Source organism: Callithrix jacchus, chromosome 13 (genome assembly GCF_049354715.1).
Source record: "Callithrix jacchus isolate 240 chromosome 13, calJac240_pri, whole genome shotgun sequence".
Taxonomy (NCBI): Eukaryota; Metazoa; Chordata; class Mammalia; order Primates; family Cebidae; genus Callithrix; species Callithrix jacchus.
In genome coordinates, this window is record NC_133514.1 from 17,101,135 (window position 1) to 17,120,679 (window position 19,545).

The 19,545-nt window shown below is 38.4% G+C and overlaps 1 long non-coding RNA gene across 2 annotated transcripts in view; it reads left to right on the plus strand.

Annotated features, from left to right (window-relative positions):
• The window catches only part of LOC103787459 (uncharacterized), a 426,173-nt gene that overhangs the window by 168,725 nt on the left and 237,903 nt on the right, over positions 1–19,545 (plus strand). The window lies entirely within an intron of this gene.

The following is a 19,545-nucleotide window of genomic DNA, read 5'->3' on the forward strand; positions in this document are numbered from 1 at the left end:
TATCTTATTGGCCTTAAAAAAAAAAAAAAAGGTGTTAGAGTCGCGATAATATGGCTGCATAAGGACCAGACTGTTGTATGGCCACCAGGGGGCGAAATAAATGAGACAAGAACGGGGAGCACCAATTACAAAGCTTAAAGGGCCAGACCAAGCAGGTGAATCCAGGGTTCACAGATCCTGTTAGAGAACTGGACTTCATGTCTGATTGTCAAGAAACAAGGGATGCCTACAGAGCTGTTGTAATCAGGAATCATTTGGTTGCAAGGACAGAAATTCCTTCAAGCTTAAAGTTTAAAAAGAAGGCTTCATAAGAGGGGCACAGGGAGATCACATTGACCCCTAACTGCGTAAGTACAGCCTGCTGCTGTGTCTCTGGCTCAGGGTGGCCTCTCCTTACTGCCTTCTGCAGCTTGGATGTCTCTGTGAGCTACAAAGCTCCCTCCGTGATGAGAGCAGGGAGAGAGTCGGCCTCTCCTATGCTGAGCTTTCATGGTGCATTCCCCTGTGCTGCTGTTGGCTCTCTTTCCTTTTCTTTTTTTTCTTTCTTTTTTCTTGCTCTATTTTCTTTCTCCTTCCTTCTCTCTTTTTTCATTCTCTTTCTTCTTTCTTTCTTCTCTGAGCTGATAATGGCAGGAAAAAACTTTTTCCTTTCCCTTTGATCAGTCACCAGAAAGCTGCTGCCCAATAAATACTTACTTTGACAAATTTGACACTGAATGAAAATACGACAGTGAATGAAAACACTTTATAAAATGAAGTACTTTATGAAGTCATAATCACAAGATAATCTTTTGTTGTGTTCTTTCAAGGCAGCCTTTCTTGCATTTTTATTCCAGGCCTGTTTCTCGTATAATATCCAGGCAGGTCAGTTGCAGAACTAAAACTAATTTTACCAGTCCATCCCTTGGCTCAGAAATCAGATGAGATGAGACACATGTCAGTGCCTATTCACATGCCTTCTGCATAGTAGCTGTTCCAGCTACTATGTGTCCAATGGGAAGATGCACAGAAAAGAATCAGGTGCTCACAGTGTCTTCCTGTGGCTCTGGAGGCTTTTAATGGGGAGAGTCCAGCAGCTTGGCCTCAGTTGGACGATGGTCCAACAAGGAGCTGTAATGCCTACATCAAGCTCCATCACATGACTTCTTGGTATGTATTTGACTTTTTTCATCTTCTCCCGTGATCACATTTATTTTAATGTCCAGAATGTGCAGCTACACATATCCCTCTTTGACACTTGTCCTTCCACGTGGCATGGCTCATAGATTGTTTTATCATGCAACATGATCTTAATTCTTTCGAAGCAGACTTAGATAGAAATAAATCCCCACTGAAATAGCGATTCCACCATAGCCTTGCTCAGTGGCTTTTAGGAACATTCTCTGTTTATCAGGACTCATCTTGGTCATGAACTTTTTCCTGTAGAGCCCTAATTCCCACAATTTCCTTCAAGGAGATGTTAACAGATGCTTAACATTAATTCATACCCCACCAGGTGTCTGGTGTTGCTTATTTTGTTTTGTGATTACTAAACCAGTATCCCGTATCCAGGGGGCTCAGAGCATAGGGGAAAGCCAGACAATCCTAGAATTTGTCTCAGGCCAGCCATGGCAGTGATACAAGGTAGCTCACTTCCAGTCTACTCTTCATTTGCTTTCCTGTGAAACAAAGTGTGGAAAGATCTGAACACACCTTCCAGCTTTCCTAGCAGCCTGGGGTAACTGTGTTCTGGCTGCAGTTGTGGTCAGTGAAACACCATGGAAGCCAGGTCTCTTTTCCTTTTCCTTCCTCCTGCCTGTAGTGAGTGTGGGGCTCGAGCTTGGCAGCCCTCTCAAAGGCTGGCAGAGAGGGAGGGAGGAACTGCAGATGATGAAGAGTATGTGTAGAGAAGCCAGCAATTTTCTTTATATCTTCACCAGATACAAGAATATCATCAGCATATTGAAGCAGGCATATTTTTGGGGGATGACAACTTTTTCTAATACTTGTTCTAAAATTTGACTGAAAAGGTTAGGGGAGTCTGTGAACCCTTGGGGTAAGACTGTCCATCTATATTGTTGTTTCTGCCCTGAATGGGGATCTTCCCACTCAAAAGCAAATATATCTCCACTACCTTCACCCAGAGGACATGCCCAAAGAGCATCGTTCAAATCTATTACAGCATACCATTGATGATTATATGGAATCTTGCTGAGAGTGGTGTAAAGCTTGGGGACAATGGGGTGGGTAGTTTGAACTATTTGGTTGATAGCTCTAAGCTCCTATACCAGCTGTTATGACCCATCTGATTGCTTGATTGGAAGTATTGGGGTGTTATAAGGGGACATGAAGGGCTCAAGAAGCCTGTCTTTAATCATAGTTTTCAACCCTGTCCTGCCTACTAGGTGAATGGGGTATTGCTTTCTCCTTACTATTTTCCTGGGCTTTTTTAGCTTGATGTGGATTGGAGGGATGCAGAGCTTCCCTCGGTTCCCTGTTTTTGGACCAGACATTAGGATTAATGTATTTTTCATCTGCAGTGGTGAGTAGGTTTAATGAGGTGAGGAATCCTCTTGGGCTGACTTGTAGACCTATGCCTAACTAACATTAAATCCCTCCCACATAAATTGGTTGCTGCTTCAGGGATTAGTAAAAACTGAATATGAGTTGATCAATCCTGGTATCTAATTTCTGTGATTTCTAACTTTTTTGCTTTAAATCCTTCTCCTTTTACCCCAGAAATCAAAAGTTCTTTAGAAAAGTAGGCAATATTCGATAGCGGAAACAAACAGAGGAATGAGCTGCTCCTGAATCTATTATAAAGGTGATAGGCTCATGCTTAGGTCCCACTTCTAAATGCATCAATGGCTTCTGGTGGGACTCAAGATAAAAGAGGCAGAGCCCCGACTCCCCTGTTCTTCCTCGAAGGGCCTGAGTGGAAGGGCTTCTTTTCTCCTTTCTTAATTCGGGACATTCTCTCTGCAGTGACCTGTTTTTCTCTATTTCTAACACCTATCTTGCCCTTCCCTCCTCTCAGTTATGAGATTATCTAAATTTACTCCCCCATACTTTTGGGAGGGCCTGGTAAACAAGAGTCTTGGTCCTCTAGACAGAGCCTTAGGTGCCCTAAAGGAGGGTGTGAACCCCTTATAGTCTGTGGCCATGTGGAAGCTCTGTTTAGAAGCACATGGGTTTGGAGCCATCTGTTGGAAAGTGGTAGCATAAGTTTTATCTTTTGTTTCTGCTTTTCTTCGTCTCTCCTCACATACCCCTTTTGAGCTTCTCTGAGATGTTCACTTAGGGGCCAGTCTTCCCATTTCTGTTTTTTGTAACTTTTTAAAAATGTCTGGCCAACTTCCAGTGACAAATTGAAGCTTTAACATTCCTTGCCCAAGAGGATCTTCTAAATTGAGGCCTGTATATTGTCTCATCTGCTCCTTTAGTCTGTCTAGGAATCTCATAGACCCTTCATCCATTTCCTGTTACATAAAATTAACCTGTCTTTAATTACTTTATTTTTCTGATATTTCTTCCTTTGTTTTTATGACTTTGTTTTTATATCCATGCTGTTTTATGACTTTTAAAATAAAGAGCATAAGTAACTCATTGATTTACTTCAGTGACTTTATTAGAAATCATTTGATCTCTGTGTAGGTGTGTTTGCCCATTTCTTCATCAACACCACACTGTCTTGATCTGTAGTTTTATTTAAAACAAAACAAACAAATGAACAAAAACTTAAAATCAAGTAGTGCATGTAATCCAGTGTTCTTACTTACAAGTTTGGGCTCTTCTATGTCTGTTACATTTTCATACCAATTTTGATTTCAACTTATCAGTTTCCAACAAGCGCTTCCTAGGATTTTGTTTGTGATTGCATTGAATCATTGAATCAAATGGTTAATAATCAATATTCTAACTGTATTGACTATTCTGATACATAAACACATGTATTTTTTCACTTAGGTCTTTTTAAATATTTATCTCAATGTTTTGTAGTTTTCAAAATAGAGGAGTTGGACAAATTTCAAAAATATTTCTAAATTTTTTTTCTTGCTTTTGATGGCTGCATAGTATTCCATGGTATATATGTGCCACATTTTTTTATCAAGTCTATTATTGATGGGCATTTGGGTTGGTTCCAAGTGTTTGCTATTGTAAATAGTAATGCAGCAAACATGTGTGCATGTGTCTTTTTAACAGAATGATTTATAATCCTTTGAGTAAATATATATATGTATACCCAGTAATGGGATTGCTGGGTCAAATGGTAGTTCTATTTCTAGATCCTTGAGGAATCACCACACTTTCTTATTAAAAGAATTTCTTTGCTAATTTTTGTTTTCTTCTGAAAAATTTTCTCTATTTGATCTTTACAGTTTGCTGATTTGCTCCTCAATTTTTATCTATACTGTTGTTCAATCTACCTATTTTATTACATTTTTTTATGTCTGAAATTTTCCTTATGGTTTCATATTTCAAATATCCGTTATGTCTGTTAATATGTGTATTATTTTTGGCTCCTCTCTTTTGATACTTATGCTTACACTGGAATCTGTAACCCGGCATATTATTATTCTTTTCAAATGTTTGTGCTTGTCAATTATTCTGGCAAGCAATGTCATTTTTGCTTATACTACTAAGCAGTGCATACGGAGAACAGTGCATATCAGATATTATCAACTGGAAAAGCTTAGGTACCGAGACCAGCTTGGCCGTAGAGCCCCTCACCCAGGTGATGCTGAAGGAATTGAGAGGCAAACACCCAGATAGAACAACAAAGTGGGACTATGGGTGTGTGGAGGGGTGCAACAGCCTTCCCAGCTGAGAGCCTCAGGGGCTGACAGCATTCTGGGCTGAGGGCCTTGAGCAGACTCTGACCCACATATTTATTCTCTCTCAACAAGTGATTATTATTAACAGACAAGTGTTTGGTATTTTCTTATAACACAAAATATGCCAAGTAGGCAGCTGGTGCCCGCTTACCACTGATCACAGACAAACTAAAAGGTATTCTCCAGGAGGGAGCCATGGGGGCAGGGTGGGATGTCCCATGCTTAAAGAATTGTTTTAAACAGTGTATAACATTTATATATTGTCCTGCCACTTTAGAATGCCCCAAATAGTTTTCCACTTGGTGGGGGAGGTGGGCAGCTAGGTTTTCCTTGCCATCGTTCTTCCTAGCAAACAATATATTCTATCATACACTGAGCATTTCTTAGCACTCATACACTTAGCATTTCTCAGCACTTAGGGAGCTGGGAGTTGATGAATCCTTCTCATATATGTCAAACCTGGGGACCAGAAAACCAGTCAATCACTCCCCAGCCAGAGATAGAGCTTAAGTCCGATTTTCACCTTTTGTCCTTAGAAAAGCAGAATGAGTAACATAAACTTAATCCTTTTGCAGGTTTAGAAGTGGGTGGAGTGAGAAAGCAACCGCCAGAGATTAGTTTCATTTTACCTGGTGTTACATTGCACAAGGTTTCTCTGTTGCCCTAAATTTATCTCAGAGTCCACTCTAGGACTAGTTACAGCTTCTGCAGGTATGCACCCAGCATTATGTTCAAGGCAAAGTTGGCAAGTGGCCAGAGAAGCACAACGATGCATTCTCTTTCTCTCTGAGACTTGCTAAACTGCCTTGTGACCAAAGCCAAAGCCACACACATCCATGGTACAAAAATACACCCACTGCAGTTCCCAGATTCTCTAGGGGTTTCTTCCCATTCCTAAGTACTTGTGGGACTAAAGCAAAAGACAACTGTGGAAAATCAGCAGTTTGCTTGAAACCGTTGAATTCTTTTTAAGAAGGTAAATATATACATGTTTTCTTTTATCATTAAATTTACTTACACTGACATCATTCAGTTGAGTGGGTTGTTAAAACCCCCTTTTTAGGATAAAAGTCAGTTTATCAGCCTAGCTACCTTTCTTCTTCTTTACTTCTCCATTTTGTGTTTTAAGTAGAAAACAAAATTCTAGACAGTTCATGTGGTTTTAGTGGTGAGACACTGTTGCACAAAGTTTCACAGATCGCTGATGCAGAGGTTATTTGAGGTCATCTGAGTCAGTATTTATAATATCTATTTATGAAATTATCTCCAGTTGGAACAAAGTAAAGGGTGCTGGGGCTGCTTTGGAAGCCTATGTCTAGCAAATAAGCATATGACAAATGCTCGACATCATATGTCATTAGGAATTTAAAATTGAAACAGTAATGAGATACCAAAATTCAGAACACTGATAACACCAAATGCTGTTGAAGATGTGGAGCAATAGGAGTTCTCATTCGTTGCTGACAGAAAAGCAAAGTGGTATTATAGCCACTTTGGAAGACGGTTGGGTAGTTTCTTAAAAAACTAAACACATTCTTACCAAACAATCCAACATTAGCACTATTTAGTATTTACCAAAAGAAGTTGAACACTTACGTCCACACAAAAACTTGAACTGGAATGTTTATATCAGCGTTATCCATAATTGCCAAAACTTGGATGCAAATAAGATTAGCTTCAACAGGTGAATGGGTTAATACATTGCAGAATGTAGGGGTGAAAATTTTACCTATACTCTTTAGAGTTTTTTTCCTCAACTGGTGCAAAATATTAAATTGATATAAAACAGATTAACAAGGAAAATCTACAAATTTATATAATACAAGTTTTATATGGCATGGGAGCCACAGAAAGCTCCCAGTAAACAAAGACCCAAAGAAGTGGCAAAACATACATGCGTTTTTATTATGTTGAACAAAGAGAAGCAATTGTGTAAAGTAACTACATTATATGGGGAGGCCAAAGGAAGATCATTATTTTAACAAGCGTGTTTGTACATAATCCTCCCAGCTATAGCTCCCCATTGAAGGATGTTCCATTTCTCCTGATACAAGGATGACATCACTCATATGGGATTTTTTATCTCCTGTTTTCAGAAAGAAAGGTGGATGATGGGAATGCCCTATTCTTGGGTCTGCGGTAATTAAAATGCCTTTAGTTTGAAGTCATCCTATGTCAAAGTGGCATCTTTTGAAGTGGTGTATTCTGTTATTCTCAGGTACATCCAAACAATGGAATTTTACTCTGCCCTAAAAAGAAATGAGCTATGATGCATGAAAATACATGGGGAAACTTTAAATGCCTATTGTTACGTGAAAGAAGCCAAACTGAAGGGCTGCATATTGTTTGATTCCAATCACATGGTATTCTGAAAGAAGTAAAACTATTAACAGTAAAAGGAACAGTGATTGCCAGGAGTTGACAAAGATGGAGGGATGAATAGGCAGAGAAAATATAATTTTAAGGCAGTAAAACTATTCTGTATGATACTATAATGGTGGATATATGTGATTATACACTTGTCAAAGCCTATAGAAGAGAAGATACACCAAAAATAAACCCTAATTTAAACTACGGTCTCTGGATGAAAATAATGGGATAAAATAGAGTTGTCAGTTATATCAAATATATTGCTCTGGCATGAGATGTTGGTAGTGGGGGAGGCTATGGGATGGGAAGGAAAGAATCTCTGTACTCTGAGCTCAATTTTTTTCTAAGTACCTAAAACTGCTCTAAAATACAGTGTATTATTAAAAGGCCATGCGTTTTGTGCATGGTCATAGGAATGAACCTCAAATGAGTGAAAGAAGAATCAGAGTGCTGTACCTGTTAGGAGTTTCCCAAACTGCTTTGGATTCTGCTACAGTCATGAACATTGTCTTATTTATGCTTTATATTTTTATACAAAGTTTTTCAGCCAACAGAAGAAAAATGGTAATCTCACATCTGAAAATTTTCTTTTATTCATTATTTACAAGCTGATCTTTTCAGGATTACTTGCCTTTTCAAGACATTTTACTTTGTATAACTGCCACTGGATCCAGCAGTCCCATTACTGGGTATCTACCCAAAGGAAATGAAATCATTTTATGAAGACACATGTACATGGATGTTTATAGCAGCATGACTCAAAATTGCAAAGATACGGAGCCAACCTAAGTGTCCATCAACCAATGAGTGAGTAAAGAAAATGTGGTTTGTATACACCACGGAACACTACTCCACCATGAAAAAGAAAAAATTATTTTAAAGCAACTTGGATGGAGCTGGAGGCCTTTATTCTAAGTGATGTAACCCAGAAATGGAAAACCAAATATCGTATGCTCTCTCTTATAAGTGGGAGCTAAGCTATGAGGATGACACGATGGACTTGGGGGAGGTTAGAAGGGGAGTGAGAGATAAAAGACTACATACTGGCTACAGCTTACACTGCTTGTGTGGCAGGTGCATCAAAATCTCAGAAATGACTACTGAAGAACTTACCTGTGAAACCAAACACTACCTGTTCCCCCAAAAACTATTGTAATAAAAATAAAACTTATTTATTCCAGGTAAAGTCAGAGGCTTTGGCAGTACCACCAATCAAATATCCTATGCTTGAATTTTATGAAAATTCTTAAGGTAAAAAGTTGAAGTTACAAACATTTTTTTGAATCTGATTTTTTTGTGATCAAATTACTTTTGCTATTTTGGATACTAATTTTTGTGGATAATTAAGATCAGTAATTACGGCATATAATTAATCTCTTAAGATAATAGTAGGGATAAGATGTTGGTAACCAACTAAGGCTGAAATATTTCCATTAAATCTTTGGCTCTTAACCAAGATTACACATTAGAATCATCTCTAGAAGTTATTAAAATACCGATGTCTTGATTCCTTTTCTCTGTGTTCAGATTTTCTTAGTATAAAGTGGGGCCTTTATTTTTTTCAAAGTAATATATTATTTTGATCCTCTCATTTTGTCAAGAGCCATTACTACATGAAGAATTCTTTCAACATTAATTTTTAGAAATTGAAATAAATTATACCTTACTGGTACTTCTTTTATTCCATGCTGGATTGATTACAAATAAAACAATTATAGGGTAAGAGAACAAAAATTGTCACATCCTACATGTACTTTAGTCACCGGAAAATATCATCCAATATGCCTAGGAATTACTCTGTAGAAAAATTAATAGATTCGGTTTCTCAAATAATCAAGATTTTTAAAAAATTATAACTAATGATTAGGCAGTGATAAAAAAATGTAACCAATGTCACTAAACCACTGTGTTTTCAGATATTGAATTCCCTCAAAGGAAAATTTAAAGATACTATGATGTATATTTAAAAAGTCTTTTAAGTATTCTAAGTAGGTGAGAATAACTTTTACTTGTTCAACGATGATATGAATAGCCAAGTTATTACTTGGCTTCCAAATTCATGACATGCAGCTCAGTTAGAAATAATTACTCCATTACCCTGAGCAGTGCCGAAAGTTACTGATGAAAAGGTTGAGAGGGTGCTCTAATTTGAGCCTATGTCTTGCTTACTGCTGGAATTTATTTATGACTGTGTGTGACTGCAGTGTGGTTAGGGCAGGCAGCCAACAGTCTGCACCTGTAAAGTACAGAGGGGATCCCAGGATAAGAGTCAGACAAAATGTACACACAGGTTCTCTAATTGGATACAATAGCAACACCATCCTGGTACATATCTTAGGTCTCAGAAGCAAAAAGAGCTGTGCTCAGTCTTATCCATTCATTTTTATTCACTGGGCTGACTGATTCTGTTTTGTTTATGTGGTTTTGCTGTCCTCCATGATGGTATGTTTGTTCTTACTTTATAAGCACTGTGACTCTCATATAAATCCTGCTTGCTTCTCTTGTTTACTTTTTCATGTATTCTTAGTTTGGAGTACAGCTTGGAGCTCATTTTTATCAAAAATATATTTCACAAGTCTCATCTGACCCATAGCTTTATGGTTTCTATAACTTTCTTGCTTTCTTGTTTTCTAGTTTTCTTGAATGTTCATTTATCGGGGGTGTTACACTTTTCTAAATCTTCTAAATTTGTGTATCCTTGAAGAATGGTATATATGAATACCTAAACATACTCAAAAATAAATAACAATTTTTGGTTTTCTATAGTCTTGATGATCTGCTTGCAGTTTCCTGAACATGTCATGGTCCTTCTGGAATTATGACTTGGCCAGGCTATTATTTAACCCCATTATTTTCTAGAAGATTTTCTTTTCTCTTTTTCCTTTATAGGTCTTATAAGCTGCCTAGAGTTCAAGATTTATATGGTACCACCTCTGAGAAACTTCTCATGTCCTCTCTTGATAAACATTTCCTCTGTGCTTTCTTCTCATATTTTAGCAGTTTAGCTTTATGTCAGTGATTATTTTTATATTTATGTGAATCTCTAGAACTAGGATGTGAATCCTTGGACAGCAAAGAAAGAGGTTAATCCTTCTAGCTCCAGTGTCCACTTAGTAAATGGAGACTTTGTAAATGTTCATATTATAGAATTAAAGAAAACAACCAGATAAGTATAAATCACACGATGCATTCAACTCAGAATTCTGATGGAAAATTTGTGTTAGTTGATTTACTGAGGACTTACCATCTTCCAGGCTCTCTGCTAATCACTAGTAACAAGAATAGGAAAAAATGAGAACTGATTTTCAGGGGCAGTCAAATCTTATGCCCCTTGATTGCATCAGAATGGCTATTACAAAGTAAACAACAGATGATGGCAAGGTTGTGGAGAAAAAAATGATTTTACATGGTTGTGTGGAGTGTAAATTAGTCCAACCATTGTGAAATACAGTGTGGCAATTCCTCAGAGACCTAGAGGTATTTCTAGAGGCAGAAATACCATTTGACCCAGCAATCTCATTACCAAGTATATACTGCCCAAAATATAAAACATTATAAAGACACATGCACATATATGTTAATTACAAAACTGTTCACAATAGCAAAGACATGGAATCAACCCAAATGCCCAACAGTAATAGACCGGATAAAGAAAATGTGGTACATAAGCACTGTAGAATACTATGCAGCCATAAAAAAGAATGAAATCATGTCTTTCACAGAGAAATGGATGGAACTGGAGGCCATTATCTTTAGCAAAGTAACGCAGAAACAGAAATCCAAGTATAGCATATTCTCACTTATAAGTGGGAGCTACATCATGAGAACACATGGAAATATGTAGGGGAACAACAAACACTGGGGCCTTTCAGAGAGGGTTGGGAGGAGGAAAGGATCAGAAAGAATAGCTAATAGATGCTGAGCTTAATACCTGGGTTATGGGATGATCTGTGCAGCAAACCACCATGGCATGTGTTTACTTACCTATGTAACAAACTTGCACTTCTTGTACTGAAGTGAAAATAAGTTAGAAATAAAAATGTAGATTTGACTGCAACTTCAGATATATTTTCACTGGAGATAAAGTAGAATTGTCAGACTTAATACTATAGTATTGAGTGTTCCACTTCGTGCAAAAGTGCTTTGCTATAGGCGGTGTGTTTGTGTGCAAGGAAGAAAGATTCATGCACAAGATTGTCATAAATAAGTGAAATTCTACATGCACACAAACACACACAAATACACACAAACTTAACGTAAGTCAGAATGTGCTCCTGTGTACTTTTGTTATTACCTTTTGATATTCTTACCTTAGAAAATAATCAAATTTGTAATTGGCTATGATTTTATTTTTTTAAAAGCTGTGTGAATTCAGTGCATGTTCATTTGCCCAAAATATGAATCCAAGGTCTTTGCACAATGTAGCCTCAAATGTAGGATGGTATTTGATTTGGCCTGGAAGTTTTGACTGAGGTTCAACTTAACATAAGACGAGAAAACCAAATAGGATTATGGAGAAAACTCTAAAACACCTCAGAGGAAGAATAAAAGACCAAGGAAAAAAAAAGACTTGACTGGGCACAGCAGCTCACGCCTGTAATCTCAGCACTTTGTGGGGGCTGAGACAGGAGAATGGTTTTAGCCCAGGAACTTGAGACCAGCTTGGGAAACACAGGAAGACTCTGTCTTTAAGAGACATCTAAAAATCAGCCAGGTGTTGCAGTGCATGCCCACAGTCCCAGCTACTCGGGAGGCTGAGGTGAAAGGGTCACTTGAGCCCGGAAGCTTGAGACTGCAGTGAGTCATGATCATGCCCCTGCACTTCAGCCTGGGCAACAGAGACAGACCTTGTATCAAAAAGAAAAAGAAAAAAACTTACCAGTGAAATGTGTACTAACAGTAAGTAATTCTTTCCCCAAACCTTACTTTCTGCTCAAAGATATATGACACAATAGCCTGTTCAGAGAGGGTCTCAGTGCTGATAAACTCAACAATAGAGTCCCCCTTCCGGTGGGCACTGATGGATGCATGTTACCTACTTTTCTAGACGATGGCCATTTCCCTCTTTTCTCTTTTTATTTTCATGCTGCCCTTACACGTTTTTTAGAAAATCCTCTTAGGATATTGGCAAGTCATACATTTTTAGTTTCATTTTATAGATGAGTAAATATACAGATGTTAAAATGATTGAATTACTTGCATCAGGCTAAAGAACTAGCTTTTAGCAGAGCGAAGAGGACTGTCTATGCTTTCACTTCTGTGTGTGGCTTACCCTCCCACACCATAAACTGACTTTTCTACCTCTTATTCTTTTGTCTAAATATTTCTGCTACATTTTCGTTCCCTTATTCCCCATCTGAGATGGCAGCTTTCCAGTGAATCTGCTCAGCCCTGCCATGGGCACGAAAGAACTAACAGAGTCTTGCCAGGAACTGGCTCCTGCATGCTCCATTTCAATTATAGTTACATGTCTCAAGAGATGCATGAATCTCAGAGAGCTAGTCCACAGCAGTTAGAGAGATCCAGGCCAATTTGTCCACACACATTGATTTACAAGGGAAAAGAGTTACTGCTGAGATACAGTGCTTAGCCTGTGAATTGAAGTTTCCTCTGAGAAATGCAACAACTTTTGCAGTTCAGCAGCTGATGCCTTCTTTCTAAAAAGCTATTGAGACATCAGGAAGAAACTGTTATCTCTAGTCCTATTATCATCATTTTATTTTTCATTTAGATACATTTCTGAACTTCCTTAAATTGTGCTTCCCATCAGGATTGCACAGCTAAGATTTCAGCATTGAACCCATGCCTGTGCTTGGTCGACTAAGCCCAAGAAAGCAACTTGAGATGTGTTTCTCACTAAGAAGAGAATGGCAGTAATGTTAATTTGAATAACAACGTGGAGCAACAATATTTTAACATATTATTCTCTACTTGAGATGGTTGGAGATGATTTTAGATGGCTGAAATCATCTGCAGCCATCTCAAGTAGAAAATTATATATTAAAAGATTATTAGGTTATTTAGCCTTAAAAATAAATGAAATTCTGATACTTGCTACAACATGGATGAAACTTGAAAACATGATGCCAAGTGAAATATTTCAGACAGATAAAAGGAAAAATACTGAATAATTCCATTGATAGGAGCTACCTAAAATAGGCAAATTCAGAGGCAGGAAGTGGAATAGAGATTACCAGAGGTTGAGGGAAAAATGCAATGAGAATTACTGTTTAATGGGTATAGAGTTTCTATTTAGGATGATGAGTGAGTCCTGGAGATAGATGGTAGTAGTGGTGTTTGCAGAGCCATCCATCATAAGTAACAGTGGATGTACTTAGATCACTTAACTGTATACTTAAGATTGGTTAAAATGGTGAATTTAATATTACATATATTTTCCACAATAAAATATAATATTTGGGTTAAAAAAAGGACTCAGAATGAGGACTGGGGAACCAAACTTGGTAGCAGTACAATTAGGAATTCCAGCCCATATCATGGAGCTGAATAATTAATACAGAATGTCTGTCTCTGTTGACACTGTCACCAGCTGACACTGATGACATCATTTGCAGTAGACCAGCTTTGAATCAGCAACTGCCCTCAGGCTGAAGATTTCTTGAGGAACTCACCCTTATTATAGCATCCTGCATCACAAAAGACAATTCTCCTTTATATTACGTCCTTCTGATTCAAAGTTCTTGGAGGGTGCAGCTGAAAGGTAGATCCTTATCCATAATTATGACATAGGTGCAGTGGCTTTGCCAGGTGCAGTGGCTCATGCCTGGAATCCCAGCATTTTGGGAATCAAAGGCAGGCAGATCACTTGAACCAAGGAGTTCGAAACCAGCCTGGGCAACATGGCAAGACCCCTTCTCTACAATAAATATAAAAATTAGCAGAGTGTAGTGGCACATGCCTATGGTTCCAGTTACTTTGGAGGCTGAGATGGGAGGATTGCTTGAACTCAGGAGGTTTCAGTCACAGTAAGCCAAGATCATGCCACTATACTCCAACCTGGGGCAACAGAGTAAAATCCTGTCTCCAGAAAAGAATGAGTCTGGTAAGAGCATGGCATAATGTTTCCAGTTGCTGCTGTAAATAGCATAGGAGCTCTATCTCCACCAAGACATACAACGTGGCAACCCTCTAAACAAGGGAAGGTGTTAAGACAGGCAGATATTAAGAATGAGAATGCCTATGCAGAAACGCTTTCATAAACTATTAACGAAAATTTAAATTCATATCAGCCTATGAGAGAAAAATTTTTTCAAAGTATAGCAAAAACGTTGGAAAATGTTTAGGGAGCTATCCAACATGTAGAGTACTATACAGAGGAAATAAGTAGAAGTAGTAGGCCTTTGGTGTGGTGGATCCCACCTGTAATCTCAGAGACTTGAGAGGCCTGAGGCAGGAGGATTGCTTGAGTGTAGGAGTTGGAGACCAGCCTGAGCAACATAGTGATTCCCAGACTCAAAAACAAACAAAATAAAAGGCCTTGTTTTTGGCTGCTCAGATCCCCATGAAGCACAGAACTCATCCCCCGATTGTTGGCAGTGCTGCCTGCAGACAGCATCCACTTTCCTTGGAAAATGCTTTCACTAAATAAAGTCATCTTGCCCAAAGTCACATCTATTTCAAGAGCAACCTGTACCTGTGACTAGTTGACATGAGGGAATAAAACCTTTTCCCCTTCACCTCAAGTTGACTTCATTCTAAAGGATTGCCCAGGTTCAGGGCTCAGGGCTGGGTGGGCCAGCTAAGGCCATCTTTGAGGCAGCATTATTCCCAACTCCTCCTGCCTAATTCTGCTTCCTCCCATTCCATTAAATAAATGGCGGGCCTGATCTGAAAGCACTCCGTAATAAACTTCCTGCATGCTAAAATCCATCCCCAATTCTGTCGCCCAGGAACCCAAACTGTGATACAGAGAACTGCCTGAAGATGGTTTATACACCATTGTTCACTACTGTGTTATTTTAACCATAGACATTTTTGAAAAATGACTTCATTGTTGAATCAGATACTAAGTATTATTCATAACATAGATTATTATGCAGCCATCAACACTCTTACATATTTCTATTATATTTCTAAGTAAAAGTAAAATAAATAAAAATAGCATAAATATTAATATTTAAATTATATATGAGGCAGGAAAGAGAGAGAAAAAGTCATATTCCTGAGTGTTAATATAAATCATACTTGGTGAATAAGATAGGAAAAGTTTTTCTTAGTACTTTCTCTTGTTTCCCAACTTTTTCACATTAAGCATGCATACTTTTTTTTTTTTTTTTTGAAAAAGAGTCTTGCTCTGTCACCCAGGTTAGAGGGTTAGAGTGTACTGGCATGATCTTGGCTCAGTGCAACTTCTGCCTCCCAGGTTCAAGTGATTCTCCTCCCTCAGCCTCCCGAGTAGCTGGGATTGCAGGCACCTGCCACCATGCCTTACTATTTTTTGTATATTTCGTACAGATGCAGTTTCACCATCTTGGCTAGGGTGATCTCTAACTCCTGATCTTGTCATCCACCCACCTCAGCCTCACAAAGTGCTGGGTTTACAGGCATGAGCCATGGTGCCTGGCCAAGCATACATTTTTTTACAGAAGAAAATTAAATATTTTATACTTGTGATTTGTCCAGATTTTAAAATAACATTGTCAAACTGTTTAAAGTAACAAATAGTTTTAACTCTGTGTGAGGTGGGAGCAACATAAATGACTTAGTCATTTAATATTGAGATGTCAGATATATCCTAAGAATACGGACTTTAACGTGAGGTAAGGGAGATAAAGAGTATAATGCTCACAAGAAGTTGCCTTCACAACAAGTCATATATCATAATTTTCATGCTTAGAAAATTTTAAAAATTTATTATACTTTAAGTTCCGGGGTACATGTACAGAACGTGCAGGTTTGTTACATAGGTATAGACGTGTCATGGTGGTTTGTTGCATCCGTCACCCTGTCATCTACATTAGGTATTTCTCCTAATGCTATCCAACCTTAATCCCTTCACCACTGCTATCCCTCCCCTAGCCCCCACCCCCAACAGGCCCTGGTGTGTGATGTACCCCCCCCATGTCCATGTGTTCTCATTGTTCAACACCCATTTGTGAGTGGGAACATGCAGTGTTTGGTTTTCTGTTCTTGTCTCAATTTGCTGAGAATGATGGTTTCCAGCTTCATCCATGTCCCTGCAAAGGACATGAACTCATCCTTTTTTATGGCTGCATAGTATTCCACAGTGTATATGTGCCACATTTTCTTTATCCAGTCTACAATATTATTTGTTTAGCATACTATTAACAGTATTAGTGATATTGTATCAGTGTTGGGCACCAAGGCCTAGTGGCTAAAAAGTGTCTAACATTGTCAAGGAAAGACCTTTTTCTGGAAGCAGCAAAAGAGACAAGGTGAATTTAAGGGCAGATGTGCCAATGTGGCTACAGATTTTGTTAGAGGTGCTTTCTCCGGAGTTGGAATCTTCCCTGACAAGGTGATTCTCAGTATCTCCAACAGAGCTGTGCCACCCCTGTCTTGGCCCTGATAGACCAATTTGGAGAGAAAACAAATTTGAGCAGAAAAGAAAATGCAAGACTTGCTCATCACCCCAGCCATTTCCATATTACATCCAGATGCTAGTGTTTGCAAATTATTTAACTTAATCTCAAGAGATAGATTATATGGGCAAAGACATATAATGAAAGGATATTAAAAGCCTGATATTAATGACATTGGCTGCACCAACTGAAAAATAGCAATGTAACACTTCTCAAATAAGACGGAGAACATACTAGTCAGGTGGCTGAGAGAGGATGGGTTTCTGTGGGAAGCAGTAATAAAGTTTACACATATTTTGCTTTGTTAGTTTAATTTTTAAAATGAGATCTGGAAGTGGAAGTTAAAAGCAGTGGATTGGTTAGCCTTTATAAAATCCCACTGATGGGATAGAAGAAAATGTTATTAACCAAACAGGAGAAACGACTATAAAACACTTTGAAATGAGTAAAGGGGAGGACTGCTAGGACAGAACATAAAAAGCAGTAATTTGGAAGACAAACTTAAGGAATTATCCAAAAATACCAGGAAATACATGAAAGTGAGAAAAAATATGATAAATGAGAATACTGGCTATCAGATTTCAAGCCAATAGTCAGTGCCTGTAAAGGAGAGAGAACAAAATTAGCCAGGCATGGTGGTGCATGCCTGTAATTCCAGCTACTTGGGAGGCAGAGACAGGAAAATTGCCTGAACCTGGGAGGTGGAGGTTGCAGTAAGCTGAAATAGTGCTGCTGCACTCTATCCTGGGCAACGGAGTGAGACTGTCTCAAAAAAAAAAAAAAAAAAAGAACAAATGAAAGAGGCTAGAGACACAGAGAGAGAAAGGAAGAAAAGTTTTGCAATGATGAAAGTCTATTAAATATACTTGTGAATTTTCCCTAAACCTATCTGGAGCATTTGAAACATACACTTTGGCTCTATGTCCAACTCCCCAAATCTCATTTTGTAATCCCTGTAATCCCCACATGTTGAGGGAGGGACCTGGTGGGAGGTGATTGGGACAGCTTCCCCCATGCTGTTGTCATGACAGATCTGATGGTTTTGTAAGTGTTTGACAGTTCCTTCTTCACACACACTCTCTTGCCGTCCACCATGTAAGATGTTCCTGCTTCCTTTCACCATGATTGTAAGTTTCCTGAGGCCTCCCCAGCCACATGGAACTCTGAGTCAGTTAAATCTCCTTTTTTTATAAATTACCCAGTTTCAGGTGGTATTCTTTATAGCAGTTTGAAAATGGACTAATACAAAACGTATGTTCTCTACTTCTTTGTATCAACTGTCTATTGCTGCATAACAAATATCTCTAAACCATAGCAACTTAAAACACATATTAATTATAATAGTTTCTGTAGGTGTGAAATCTGGACAAAATTTAGCTGTATCCTCTACTTCAGGGTATCTCACAAGGCTGCAGTCAAGATTCAACTGGGAAAGAATCTACTTCTGAGCTTATTCAGTAGTTGCTGGCAGATGTCAATTCCTTGAGGGTTGTCGAACTCAGGGGGCCCCCTCCTCTTCTGGCTGCTGGCAAGAGGCCACCTTCAATTTTTCACCACATGGTAGTCATTATTTCTAATGTGAATAATAAAATATTAATAATCCTCTCCATATTCTCAGATTGCAACCAACTAAAATTTGCTTTCTTTTTCGTGCATACTTCATTATTTTAGAAAAAGCTAAAAGTATTCCCAAAGTCCAGATAAAAGCAGTAATTTGGTGAGGTGTAGTAGGTATCTGGATGACACTACGTTATCTCAGAGTAACTGGATAAGAACATAATTTAACCTAATAATTTCACTGTTTTAAAAAAGCAGAGAAGGCAAAAATAACTAGTGATTTAAAAAGCAGGCTTGGTGGCATATCTGAGGTGGTTAAATGTCAAACAGGTGGAATTCTCAAAGTTAGAAAGTTGTGGATGTAAGTGTGGAAACAGTATTGTGAAATCAAAATCTGTTCTAAACTCCTCTGCAGTTCAGCTCAAAGGGAAACTGTGTAGGACTTGGGTTCAACGTCCTATGATAAAATAACGGTTTCTCTGTCACTGTATTACAGTTATTTCTCTTCATATAAGAATTATGTTGGGGGGAATAGGGGAGGGACAGTGGAGGGTGGGAAGTTAGGGAGAGATAGCATGGGGAGAAATGCCAGATATAAGTGAAGGGGAGGAAGGCAGCAAATCACACTGCCACGTGTGTACCTTTGCAACAATCTTGCATGTTCTTCACATATACCCCAAACCTAAAATGCAATTCAAAAAAAGAATTATGACTTGCCTGCATCAGGGACCTACTGACATCATTTAGGAACTCACAGGAATGTTAATATGCCACTGCTTGATTGTGTCTGGTTTATTTTTGCTTAGGTTGTGGTACTTGGCTAGTTGAAGAATCATAGGTTTAAGATTTTCATTCCATCAGTATAAAAACTGATGAGGCGAATCTGTTACTGGGGACAGGTATTAAAATTAAAAAAACAAGCAAAACGTTTTCATGAATTGGTCGCAAGTACATAATAGCTTTCCAGGAAATAGGGATTTATTTCTGGTTCAGAAGAGGGTCTTCCGAAACCTCACAAGGTAGTTAAAGCTATACATTTTAAGTTGTTCTTGTGCAAATGCCATATGGAAAGAAAGGCTCTAGCCTTGACAGTGATTTGAACAGTGGACTCTGGATTTCCTGAGGATTGAGCTTCACCTTTGAGGCCAGAGTGAGCTCATCTAGAACCTCATACTGCAAGGGTAAATGAACCATAAAGTTCCTCATGAAGAGACAGGCCTGTGGGGGCCAGTTAAGTGATG